Here is a 13,919-nt window from a genome sequence, read left to right on the forward strand (position 1 = left end):
TTTAAACCATATTGTAAAGGTTAGGCTCACTCCATTTATCTAGAGGTCAGGTTTACAATTGTTAGGGGGAAAAGGATGTCCTAAAGCTAATTCCATACAGGCTTTGTGGACTCCATCCCCACCCCAGGCCAAAGCCAAAGACACTGGGAACTCCAAATCCCATCACCACCAAAGGGAAGGTGGCTGGGACCTGAGGGTGGGGTTAAGCAGCCAGGTGTGGTATAAAGCCAGACACGTGGGCTTTGGAGGGGATCCCCCATTTTGGCTCCCCGCCAGCTCCCAGCTTTTGGCCAGCTCGGAGAGTACCTTTGGGTTTCCAAGTCGGCGGATTGGGTAGGACGCATTAAAGACTTTATTTCCCTATTTTTTCCCTGAGTTGTACATTTCCTTAATTCCCTTTCCCTTGTAAATAAACCTTTTATTAACCTTTTGTGTGTGCCTGTAGTGGAGTATTAATAAGTCCTTTCTAAGAGCGCTGGTGAGGACCCACAGCCAGGCAACCCGTTTTATTTTATATCAGAGTTGCCCTATAACACTATGACCTCTCCTAGCCAAAAGCTCCTCTATGATCTGATAAGCATCAACTCTCTGAGAAGCCAAGAGAGTGGGCATAAAGTTCTTGCAACTTTCTCTGGGTAAAGACATCACACTTGCCTAACTTATTTCTATTTCACATACAATTATCAAAGTTTTTTTTTCAAATTAGATTTTCCAGTCCAAGAGGAAAATAATTACAGCCCCCCCCAAAAAAAATGCAGCTTACAAACATCAGGGGGCACCCATAATCCTGCCCCTTCCGAAAAACAAAACTGCAGTAGGAGGCATTTTAAAATCAAGATTAATGGTGAAAATAGGAGGAAACACCCTTCCCAATGTTAAGAACTACTATATAGCTATGTGAAAGAAAATCCACAAGTTTTGGGCAAAGGAAAAGGACTTGCAGCGGTAGGTGTCAGCAGAACAAAGAGAATCGCTGTGCCTGTGCTCTGCCGACAGCCTGGTCCGTGGACACAGATCAAAAGAAATAACCACCTGGAAGCCTGCAGTCTCCTGAACTTGTCTGGCCAAACAGGCATTTCTTTATGATAAAATCTTTTATCTCCTAGGTGCTTTCCTTTCTCACATGCAAATTATGCCTGCCGGAGAGAATGAATGACGACAGGCAAGACACCCTGCCTGGAAATTAACATACGAACTGGAAAAAAAAAATGATGCCCACAGAAAACAACTTCTTTTGTTTGTGCCCTGTGCTTATTTCAAAAGTAACCCCTTTTTCCTGAGAAACCTCCTCTATCTCAAAGTTATATAAGTCAAACCCTGTAGAAAGGTAAGGGAGCCAAACAAGCAGCTGGTGGGGACACCTCTCCCACCACCTTTCCCCCAACTTAATCCTCATTGTTGTTGTCTGTTTGTTTTTCTTGCAAGAAGAAACCTTTTTCCCTCTCTACGTGGTGGTTATTATTTATTGCTTTTTAGCTACAACAATCAAGACAATGTGGTATTGTCTTGATACAAAGAGAAGTGGTAGGAATAGACAACACAGAAATAGACCACACAAGTGTGCCCAATTAATTTTTGACAAAGGAGTAAAAACATTTCAATGGAGAAGAGATACTCTTTTTGTTATAGGACAGGGAGAGGGGCAGCCCAAACCCCACAAACCTGCCTATTCTAAATGGGTTCTGGCATCCGCCGCATCAACACAAAACATAGGAGACTTTAATGGGAAGGAACTTTAATAAAACTAGGAAACAATACAGGAAAGGCAAAGAATCTAGTTTCTAAATGAAGCACCCAAAGTTACCCATCCTCTCGTGGGTAAAAGTCCATCCACATGGGATTGGCCCAGAACAAGGCCCCAAAGCCTGCCACAAGTCTAAAGCACCTTCCAGTGGGGACCCACAGAAAAAAGGTCAGAAACAACCAGACAAGCCCGGAAGGAAAAGAGCAAAATCAACATCAAGATAAAAGCTGCCATGGTCACCTCCCCACGGGTCTCACCCACATCTGTGTCACCCAGTCCACGACCAAAAGACAAGCACAGTTTCTTCACGTGTCTCTAGGCTCCATGCGCCTCCTCCAGGGCTCCTGGCTCCATCCTGCTTCCTTCCTCAGTCTCTTCTGCAGCTTCTCCTCTCCCTGCTCAGCTCCACCCTCCCTTGGGTGGGGCAGGGAAACTCCCCCTTTCCTGGGGACCACCCTGTTATATTTTCAATAAATTATATTGGACAATTAGACATGTATAGGCAAAAAGAAAAAAAAATCACTTGAATATAGACCTCAAACTGTTAGGGGGAAATGATGTCCTGAGCTAATCCCATACAGGCTTTGTAGACTCCACCCCCACTCCAGACTAAAGCCATCAAGACATTGGGAAAGATAAATCCTGTCACCACCAAAGGGAGGGTGGCTGGGACCTGAGGGTGGAGTTAAGCAGCCAGGTTGGATATAAAAACCAAACACGTGGGCCTTGGGGGTCTCGCTGTCACTCGCCTCCTGGCTTCAAGGCTTCTGGCTTGCAGCCAGCTCTCAGAGTGCCATTTGGGATTCCAGATCAGCGGATTGGGTAGGACGCATTTAAAACTTTGTCTCCCATTTTTCTCCCTGAGCTGTACATTTCCTCATTTCCCCTTCCCTTGTAAATAAACCTTTTATTAACCTTTCGTGTGTGCCTGCAGTAGAGCATTGATAAGTCCTTTTAAGCACACGGGTGAGGACCCACAGTCAGGCACCCCGTTTTGTATCGGGGCTGCTCTATAACAAAACCATATATAAAAATCAACACAAAATGGATCATGGACTCAAATGTAAACAATAAACGTAGCGAAAAAAATGGAGAAAATCTTTGGTACCAAGAACTACGCAAAGCATTTTTTTTTTAATTTTTTTTTTAGTTTTTTTAATTTAAATTAATTTTTGCATTTTTTTTTACATCATTGTTCATTTTTAAACAAAATTTGCTTCCCCCTACCCCCCTCAGGTGTAGTCCCCATAGTTTCCTTCACCAATGCACCCTTGCACCATCACATTGTTACAGGGCAGCCCCGATATTGAACGGGTTGCCTGTCTGTCGGTCCTCACCCGCGTGCATAAAAGGGACTTATTAGTACTCCACTACAGGCACACACAAAAGATTAATAAAAGGTTTATTTACAAGGGAAAAGGAAATAAGGAAAATGTACAACTCAGGGAGAAAATAGGGAAATAAAGTCTTTAATGAGTCCTACCCGATCCGACGACCTGGTAACCCAAAAAGCACTCTTCGAACTGGCCGATGCTGCGAGCTGGCGGGGAGCCAAAATGGGGGACCCCTCCAAAGCCCATGTGTCTGGCTTTATAGCAACCTGGTTGCTTAACCCCACCCTCAGGTCCCAGCCACCTTCCCTTTGGTGGTGATGGGATTTGGAGTTCCCAGTGGCTTTGGCTTTGGCCTGGGGTGGGGGTGGAGTCCACAAAGCCTGTATGGAATTAGCTCAGGACATCCTTTTCCCCCTAACAACATCAGTCCCCTGTGCTCCTCCCTCCCTTCCTCTGATCCCTCTCCCTCCTCCTCCCCTGCAGTATGCCTCTGATTTATTATAATTGTCTGTTTTTGTTTTTGCTTTGTTGTGTTTTGTAATGTTGTTATTTTTTTGCACTGATGTCTTACTTGGCTCCCCTATATTCCTACTATAAGCGAAACCATCCGATACTTTTCTTTTTCCTTCTGGCTTATTTCAGTGAGCATAATTCCTTCTAGCTCCATCTACCTTGCTGTAAATGGCAAGAGTTTACCTTTTTTGATTGCTGAATAATATTCTGTTGTATATATATATATATATATATATATATATATATATATATACCACATCTTCTTGATCCAGTCATCTATTTTTGGGCATCTGGGTTGTTTCCAGGTTTTACCTATTGTAAATAGTGCTGCAATAAACATAGGGGTACAGGTGTTCTTTTGAATCAATGTGTTTGTGTCCTTTGGGTAGATCCCTAGGAGTGGAATTGCCAGATCGTATGGTAGCTCCTTTTTTATTAGACTGAGGAACCTCCAGACAGCTTTCCATAGTGGTTGGACCAGTTTGTACTCCCACCAGCAATGTAGGAGAGTTCCTTTTTCACCGCATCCTCGCCAACATTTGTTGTTGCTTGTTTTTTTGATATGTGACATTCTTACTGGTATAAGGTGGTATCTCAATGTGATTTTGATTTGCATTTCCCTGATGATAAGGGATGTTGAACATTTTTTCATGTGCCTGTTGGCCATTGGCATTTCTTCTTTGGAGAAATGTCCTTTAGGTTCTTCTGCCCATTTCTTGACTGGATTGTTTATTTTGTTTTTGTTGAGTCATGCGAGTTCTCTGTATATCTTTGTGATCAGTCCCTTATCAGTTGAATGGAGTGCAAGGATTTTTTTCCCAATCAGCGGGGTGTCTCTCTGTTTTGATTAATGACTCTTTTGCTGTATAGAAGCTTTTCAGTTTGATGTAATCCCAGGTGTTTATCTTTTCCTTGACTATCTTTGCTTTGGGTGATGAGTCTTTAAAGAAGTTATTGCAATGTATGTCTTGTAGTGTTTTACCTATATTTTCTTCTATATATTTTATGTTTTCATGTCTTATGCCCAGTTCTCTTATCCATTTTGAGTTGATTTTTGTGCAAAGTGAGAGGTAGTGGTCTAGCTTCATTTTTTTGTACCTGGTGGTGCAGTTTTCCCAGCACCTTTTATTGAACAAACTGTCCATGTTCCATTGCATGTTCTTTACTCAAAACATTCTTTATCCATAAAGGAAAAAGTGACATTTGGACAACATCAACATGAAGACTTTTTTTCTGCAAAAGATCCTGTTAAAAAGGATGAAATAAAGAAATTATACTGGGAGAAAATATTTTAAATCATATATCTGACAAAAAACATGTATTAGAATATAATGAAACTTCAAACTCAACATTTAGGTAACAAAAAAGATAATTAGAATATGGGCAAAACACATGCACAGACATTTCACCAAAGATGACACACAGATGACAAATAATCACATGAGACGATGTTCAACATGATTAGTCATTAGACAAATGCAAATTAAAACCACAATGAGAGATCACTACATACTTTCAAAAATGACTAAAATGAAAAAAATAGTGATGACACCAAATGTGAGCAAAGATTTGGAGAAACCAAATCACTCATACAATGTGGTGGAAAGATAAAATGGCATAGGCACTCTGGAAGACAGTTTGGAGCTCTTTTTTTTTTTTTTTTTAAAGATTTATTTATTTATGCATACAAGAGCTAGAGTACAGGCCAGAGATGCAGGGAGTGAGAGGATTCACCAGAGACAAAGTGGGGAACAGAACAGGCAGACTGGCTGAAATACACTGCTGAGGGGAGCAGCAGATGAGACAGGAGAGGTCTGCTGAGCCATGCGGGTAGCTCCCTGGCTGGGGATCAAACTCGTGCTGCAGAGGCTGCAGATTTCTTTCATAGTGTGGTGCTTAACCCCCTGCACCATGGAGCCCTTTTTAAAACTAAAATTGAACTTACCATATGACCCAACAATTATACGCTTGAGACTATAACCTAGAGAATTAAAGATTTTTTTTTTACACAAAAACCTAAACATGAGTGTTTCATGGTTGATTCATTCATAATAATCCCAAACTGAATATTACCTAAATTTCTTTCAATAGATGAATAATTAAATAAACTGTGGTACATCCTTTCCAGAAATACTACTCGGCAATAAAAGGGAAAGAACTATTGATAACACCCAACAACTTGGATGAATCTCAAGGAAATTATATTGAATGAAGAAAAGTAAATTTCATAAAGATACTTTATGATTCCATTTATATAATATTTCTTATAGAGACGGAGAACAGAATTGTATTCAGAGCTGGTTACATGAAGCTACACATGTAATAAAATATCACAGAGTTACACATACAAACAGTACATACATAACAAGTTAAATCTGAATAAGCTCTGTGGAGGATACCCATGTCAATTTCCAGTTTTGAAATGTAGGATAATAATGCAAGGTGTTAACAATGGGAGAAGCTGGGTGAAGAGTGTCCAGGAACTCTCTGTATTTTCCTCAGTACCTTCCTGCAAATCTATAAGTGCTTAAAAATGCAAGTTTTTTTTAAGGTTATAAATTTTAATTTTAAAAGACCCCTTTTACTACTGGAACTCACATTTCTACATAATGATGAAGATACAGCACTAATGGTCCCTGGTCTCCAGGAATTCATGGCTTCTACTGGTTTTGTAACCCTGGCCAAGTGACTTCTCTTCTCTGAACCTCAATTACCCCCCTCAAAATGAAAACTGAATGTTAAAAATGCTTGCAATTCTTGAGATAAGGAGCCCCAAGTGGCCTGGGGAGGATACCATGCAGCATAACCACACGTCTTTTACTCAGTCAACCATATAAGATGAAGAGTAAACAAAAGGACATGAGAGCGAAGGAGGAGGAGAGCTACATGGGGTGAAGATACTTGAAGAAGGGACACTTGGAGGAGACAAATGGAGCACAGTTTTGGAGAAGAGATACTTGGGCATGAGGAGTGGAGAAGCTGCTCCTGGGACTTCCACATTAGGGCAGAGACAATGGCAGATGTCATCTTGACCTCATGGTGGACTGGATGGTATATTTTGAATTTTGAGTCTACTTTTGGCCCAGTTCTCTGGGACCTGTCTAGCTCCTTCTTGTGGCTCCCCACCAGAAAGTGCCTTAAACTTGTGCAAGCTTTTGGGCCTCCCCTATCCTGCTTAGGATCAAGTCTGTTTGACTGAGCATTTGCACAGAAAAAGATGGGCAATTTTCAGAATTTGCTTCTACTTGAAATTCTATCTTCTCTTTTCCCCCCTCCTCTTCCTCTTCCTTCCTTCTCCCTCTCCCTCTCCCTCTCCCTCCTTTTCTGCTTTCCTCCCCCTGCCCCTGCCCCTCCCACTCTCCTCCACATCAATTAAAGACCTCTCACACTAAGAGTATGCTTTATTTGCCATTGTGTGTGCAGATGGCCAAACCCTTAACAATTAGGGATCCCTGGGTACCCCTTGGTCATGCACTTAGAGTAGCAAGAGTAGAAAGTCAACATGAGAAATCTAGAGGTTTCTACAAGTTGCTCTTTCATCACACTACTTGTAGGTTGACCTGGCCTCCTCCACCTACTGTCATAAAAATCTTTCTCTGCTCCCCTTGCCAGGGGCATGAGAACTGCCTGCAGGAATAAGTACAGGAAGTGCTTCCTTCTCGTACCTCCACCCAGTGATGAGGGGCGTTGCTGGTTAAGGGAGGTTAAGGCTGCTTGTCTGCTAACTCATCCTTGGGTTTCACTTGGGAAACCTAACCCCATCACTGGCCTTTTTCTAAACATCGCCTTACTCATTTCCTTATTCCCTTATGAGGTATCTCACCTCTGATCAGTCGCTTGCCGCAAGGCCCAATTCAAGTGTTACTAAAAAGGATTCTTTTGTAAAATTGTTCAATATGATTTTTAAATTTTTCATAATTGACTTTAATAAGAACACTTAAATGAAGATGATTTCATCTAAGAAATTTTAAAGTTCAAAGACATGACCTGTTAAAATGGCTGGAAGTATAAAGTAAGACAACTGGCTAAAAATACATACAAATTTTAGAAAAATAACACTGGCTACTTTTGAAAGTGGGGTTAATAATAATTTTCTCCCATTTTTCCATACTTTCCAGTTCTCTGCAAAAGTTTTTTTTTTTTTTTTTCAATTATGCTTATTGGGGTAACACTGATTTACAACACTATATAGGTTCTAGGGGTATAAGCTCACACCTCTGTGTAGGTACATTACCACACTGCAAAGATCTCATATTACTTTGGCAGCTTCTGATAACCTGCCCTACCAAGTACAGACTGGTCAATTATCGGGGAAGTCAACTCAATGAAAGATGAACCCAGGCTGCAACTGAGAGAAACCAAGCAAGACACATACCCCTGCCAACTGCTGGGGTCCAGGCCTGGGTTTCTCTGAGTATAGGAGGAACGGGGAGGAGGTGGCAGGTGGCGGAGGGGAAGAGAGAACCTCTAGGACCCGAGAGATCCAGCAAGAGGGCCAGAGCCTGGCAACCCAGAGTGCTGAATGCAGTTGGTCACCACTACCGGGCTGCGGAGCTGGGGTCTCTGTGGCAAAGATCTGCAGAAAATCACCTCTAACCCCGCTGCTAGAGGGGACAGTGCCTGTGACCTGAGCCACCTGCCCCTCTGTGGGCCACTCCCAGCTCATTCATCATTAACACACAGCAGACTCTGAGCTGGAGCTTGAGATACATCGGGGAATTGGTCCACAAAGGTACCACCTTCACAGCATTCAGTTTAGGGAGAGCCAGCAAGAAGAATGGGAGAGAAGGGCATTTTCAACAGAAAAAGTAGCAAAGACAAGGTTCAGGGGCAAGGAGAAGTTTGCCTGATCTGAGCTCAGTCTGTCTGGTTAGGCCTCAGCTTGGGGTTGGGTTGGAGGTGAGGCTAAGAAGGAGGCCCAGAACATTCTGGGCACAGGCACCATACAGAGTTCCTCGAGTTCATGGTGCTTCAGGCAAGGGAGTATACTTCAAGTTTTTTGTTTTATAATCTCCCCTTTCACAGCAGAGTGAATGGTGGATCTTGTCTGAGAAGGGCTGAGCTGAGGTCAAGGAAAATGGGGGACACTGGAACCCTGGTGTAGGTGCTGGGTGACAAGCAGGCACCTTCCTGAGGTTTTGAGGAGGTAGATTGGAGGCTGGTGCAGATCTTTCCTTACCTCTGGACTGGAACAAGCCATCAGCCCAAAAAGCAGGAGGAAGACAAAACAAGACAGAGACAGACCTGAGACCAAACCAAGAGGCATGTGGAGCTGGGAGCAGACACATGCACTGAGCACAGCCACAAACAGCATAAACCTTACACCAGCATAACACACAGTGCTTTACTGAGTAAGGGAAATATAATAAGCCAGCATCTTAAATTCATTGCATTCACTACTAGGTTCTAGTTTTTTTATTTGATTATCAATGAGCAAAACAATGACCAAATAAAAAAATTAACAGAGAGGTAAAAAAAGGGGGTGGCGGGGGGCAGAAATCTGACCAAAATATTTTGGAGGCCAAAAACCCCCACCTTGTTAGACATGTAATGTGTCTTCAATGGTTCTCCATTGTAAATGCAAGCACCAGCTCTGTGGGGGTTAATACATCTTACAGGCTTTGGGGAGCTTTTCTGCAGCCTGTCTCTGAGGATTGACAGACCAAATCCAAATCCTTAAAACACTAACACTCACACAAATGCAATTCAGACCACAAAAGACTTTAAAAGGCCCAAAAAGAATACTTTACAAGAAAAGAAAATAAGGATCTAGGGGAGATGGGAATATTTTCCCTCTATGTTCTACTTCCAAAGCCTCTCAATGAATCTTACATTGTTTTTAAGATAGGAGAATAAATAAACATTTCATGTAAGAAAAATCAGGTCATGAAGAAGAGGAGAAGTCTTCAAGATATGTTGTGAGGCGTTTCACTTCCATTAATTTATATGAACAAAAGATGCAGCAATAAGATCAGCAAAATTGCAAAATCAAGGAAACATGCTTGACACCACCTCCTCGCTTCCCCAGCCAGTGTCACAACCAAAAACAAAAACAGAGTTGCGGTTGAATTGTGTGTCACAAATTAGAATGACAAGGTAAGAAAAGACAAACAAGACACCCACTGGTTAACTAATGGCAGCCAGCACGAACAGTGGCTCCACTGTCCTGGGCTGTAGAAGTCTGAAAGAAGCGGACAGCGTGTGGGACTACAACAGGAAGGACCTGACATCCTTAATGAATAACATTTAAATTAGGTTCCTCCATTTGCAAAGCATTTTCCCACTCATTATTTAATCTGACTAGTCCTGTGAGGAAGCAAGACAGATATCATTATCTGACAAAGGACTTGTATACAAAATAGATTAAGAATAAAAAATAAATATGGAGCTCTTCCAACACAGTCAAACCACCACCACATTTTCTAAATGGGCAAGAGATAGGAAGAGAAATTTCACAAAAGAAGATATGTGGGTGATCAGTAAACACATGAAAAGATGTTCAATGTCATTAGTCATCAGGGAAAAGAAAAGAAAACCACAACAAGATGCCTCTATCTACACATTTTGACATCTAACATTAAATAACACAGAAAGTACTGTCAAGGATGGAGCAACTGGAACTCTCACACATTGCTGGAGGGAATACAAAATGGCCTAACCATTACAAGAACTCTTTGGCAGTTTCTTTCAAAACTCAACATAGGCCTATCCTATGACCCAGCAAGTCAGTTCCTAGCCTTTTAACCAAGAGAAATAAGTCCTCTCCAAGTCTGGTAGAATGCTCATAACTCTATTCATAGTTGCCCCAAACTGGAAACAAATCAAATGCCTATCAGCAGTCAATGGATATACAAATTGTGGTATATCCAATCCATGGAAAACGACTCAGCAACAAAAAATAAATGTTGATAAACACAAACACATGGGCTCATCTCTGGACAGATCACTGTTAGGAAAATGTTACACTGAGCAAAAGAAGCCAGACACAGAAGGTGACACAATGAATGTTCCCATGTATGTGAAATTATGGAAGGGCTGACAGAAGCTGCAGGGACAGAAAGTAGATCAGTGGTTGCCTGGGGGAGGGGTGGCAGATTGGCTATAAAGGGGTATAGGAGAACTTTTTTGGGTGTCATGGAAATATTTTATAACTCAGTTGGGGTATTAATTTCACAAGTTGTTTGTCAAAACTCATCAAGCTAGACATTTAAAATGGATATTTTATTGTACATAAATTATAACACGGTGACATTGATTTTAAAAGAAGAATGTGGCTAAGTGTGAAATATAGAGAGAATATATATACACATACGGAAATATATTGATAGAGTGTTTAAGTATGTGTGTGTACATGCAAAGAAAAGGATTTAACCCAGAAGGACATCAAGCAACAGCATTGTTATCTTGAGATGGGGGCAGGCATTCAAGAGTGAGCAGAAGTATATGAGGCACTTGGACCTTTTCTTCTACAATTCTGTGTTGTGTGAATATTGTAAAAAAAAAAAAAAAGATAACTAGACTACTTAGAAAGAGGAGGACATGGAGGAGGAGGAGGAAGAGATGAAACACGAGTGACCTGTCCAGGGAAGACCAGAGGCAGACGGGATTCTGATCCAAAGCTTTTTGTTTGTGGGAGTGACCCAAGTCCCAAGATGGAGCTCAAAAGGCAGAAGTTCTCCATCATCCATGGCTCACGTCAGCCGCGTGCAAACCATGTCCACAAGTCAACTCCCGTTGTAGAAAATATCGTGGAAGGTCCATGGGAGCACTGACACTGAGTTTCCCAGTTCAGTTGTTAAATAAATAGTTGCGTCATTTTTACCATGAACGCCTCAAGAATAGAAAGAGCTGTCTTTCTTGCTTCTGTAGTGTCTTGTCGCTTTGGCGTGTACGTGCTCACAGCCTCACCTGTCTTAATGTTCATCAATAAGTCCCCTTGCCCCGAGGTGGCAACTTAGCCTTTTCTAGCCCCACCGAGACTAGTTCTTTGAGTATTCGAGAATGCTACAACCTAGGCCTCAAAAAAATACTGCATCTTACACTCCAGAATATGAATCATAGCAAATTTCATGTCAATCATTTTTTAATGCCCACAGACTGGCCATGTCTCAAAATGTATGCTCTGTTTTAGAATAGTGTCTGGCACTATTTATGGAAACTATGAATAGTCGTGGAACTGAAACATCTTTAAAAAAATCCCAAATTTCATTAATTTTCCTATTTCTTGACCGAGGTTAGCTTTGTTTGCTACAGTCTCTAATAGGCCCTGGACAGGTGAACTTACCACCCGGCGGCTCCCCTGAAATGTGGGCACACGGCCACTAGGTAGCAGGAGAGAGTTTTGTCTGGAGCGTAAACAGTCCCTCTGCCGGGGAGTGAGGTGAAGGGTTCTGGCCTTCTGAACCCTAACTCCCAAATAAATGTAGGATCTGTTTGTTAAAGCCTCTAGAATATGTCTATACTTCAACAGTACACATTCACAGCAAACTCACTTTTAAAGATTTTTGTAGACATTTTCAGGCAAAGCCTCAGGAACCTTGCTTTCCATTGCTTGCACACTCACCATTCCTGAATCAGACTAGACTGAGGACAACATCTAACTCCCCTTTTAATCACTGTGAACGCTGTGTCTCTCGCTTTGCTCCCTATTGGCTCATCTCTTTATGGGGAGAAAAAGTGATACAGTGGTAATCAATAGCCCAAATAGGAACCAGGAGAAGGCAAACCTGGGAGGTAAAATCTGAGGCTTTAACTAAGGATTGCCTCCCTCGCATCCCACTTATTTTTGCCCTTTCTCAACTACTCTCTACAAGCCACTGCACCTCCATTATCATGGAACTGTGCCCCAGGGAAAACTGGTTTGAATTCTAAAGGAGAGCCATGTGATAGTGTCAGCAGGACAGCCATGTAAGGAGTTTCTAAAGGTGACTCGAAACCCTTATGATATTTGCCTTTCTCTAACCTTCACCCTCAAAACTGAGGACAATGTAACAAAGTCAGACAACCCTTCCTGCTAGACTAGAATATCTGTGGACAGAGGGGAAAGGGTCTAGGAGGAAGAAGAGGATCCAGGGGGAGCCTGGCCTACAAACCCCTCTTGCTCCAGGCTGAGCCCTATGATGACAATGACAAACCCAGGTCTCTTTCGACATCTCAGGGAGCCCAAGGAAGCCGTGATCCTGACAGAAATGACAAAACAATAGCAAGTACAGTCTGGACAGAAGTGCCCTATGAGGACACAGACACATTCTGCTCTCTGCTTAGAGTCTTCAACCAGAAGACCCTGAAACTGCCCTTACCCCCCACTTCCACAGTGAGAGGCCCATGGGCCTGAAGGTGATTTAACTTTAAAGGTGATTGGGACAAAGGGGGGCACAGCATCCCACAGTGACAACCATAGGAGCAAAGTCCATGACCAGAGGCCAGGTGAGTCCAGACACAGCTCAGCAGTTCCCAGGGGCCAGCACAGACTTGTCGCCCTCGAGGGAGGAAGAGGGGCGTGGGTAGAACCCTGGCTAGACTGAGTTTCAGCCTAAATTGATGATAAACTTATGAAACTGCCTGAGTTTACCTAAAAGAAACAAAAAAATGAGGTCTTCAGTCAGAGATTACAGTGAGTTACAGAAACATGGGGCAATTTCTACTGTGCATGTGGCCTGTGAAACAGGCCCACTACACGGCAAATGAGCTCTGACCTGATGAGATGAAGCCTCGCTTGTTTCTGGACCTTACACAGCGAGCAGGGCAATCAGTTTTTGGACACTGGCTGCAAAGTTTAAAAGAAAAGAAGTGAGTCCTAGAAATGAGCTTGGTGACCACAGTATTTTCTAAGTTGACATGTCTGTGACACAGGGGGTGTGTTCCCATTTTGTCAATGAGGAAACGAGCTCAAAGGGGTTAAAGGACTCTCCCGAGTTCATGGCAGGTGGGGAATGGACTCAAGTGTGAATGCAGCAACTCTGCACCTTTCCTTACATCTCACCTCTCATTCAATGTTTGAAATGTTTAACTTCCTTAAATCAAAAAATAATAATTTAGGCATAAAAACCACTACCCCATCTTGCTCCTTGCTGATTGTTTCAATACCCCATGCCTATGTAAATTTCAACTCCTTAAGAGTTAGCCAAGGCATTACATTCAGCAAGATCCCTCCAGAAAAATTTGTTTGATTTCTTTAGCCACCTGCAGTATCCAGTCTTATAACTACTGACCAAAAGTGGCTCTTGAGCACTTGAATTGTAGAGTATAAACTATAGCAAATTTCAAAAATGTAGCTTGAAATAAAGAATGTAAAATAGCTTGAGGGCCTCCCTGGTGGCACAAGGGGT

The 13,919-nt window shown here is 42.4% G+C and overlaps 1 long non-coding RNA gene across 1 annotated transcript in view; it reads right to left on the minus strand.

The window, feature by feature from the left end:
* Positions 1-2,918: 2,918 nt before the first annotated feature.
* Positions 2,919-13,919, minus strand: part of LOC129146976 (uncharacterized) — a 103,091-nt gene continuing 92,090 nt past the window's right edge. The window contains exon 3 of the long non-coding RNA XR_008554406.1: positions 2,919-4,836. This is a non-coding gene — a long non-coding RNA (uncharacterized LOC129146976). The remainder of the gene's footprint in view (positions 4,837-13,919) is intronic.

The sequence above is a fragment of the Talpa occidentalis genome, unplaced genomic scaffold (assembly GCF_014898055.3).
Source record: "Talpa occidentalis isolate TD23 unplaced genomic scaffold, MPIMG_talOcc4v2.1 talOcc4.5, whole genome shotgun sequence".
In the NCBI taxonomy this organism is placed as follows: domain Eukaryota; kingdom Metazoa; phylum Chordata; class Mammalia; order Eulipotyphla; family Talpidae; genus Talpa; species Talpa occidentalis.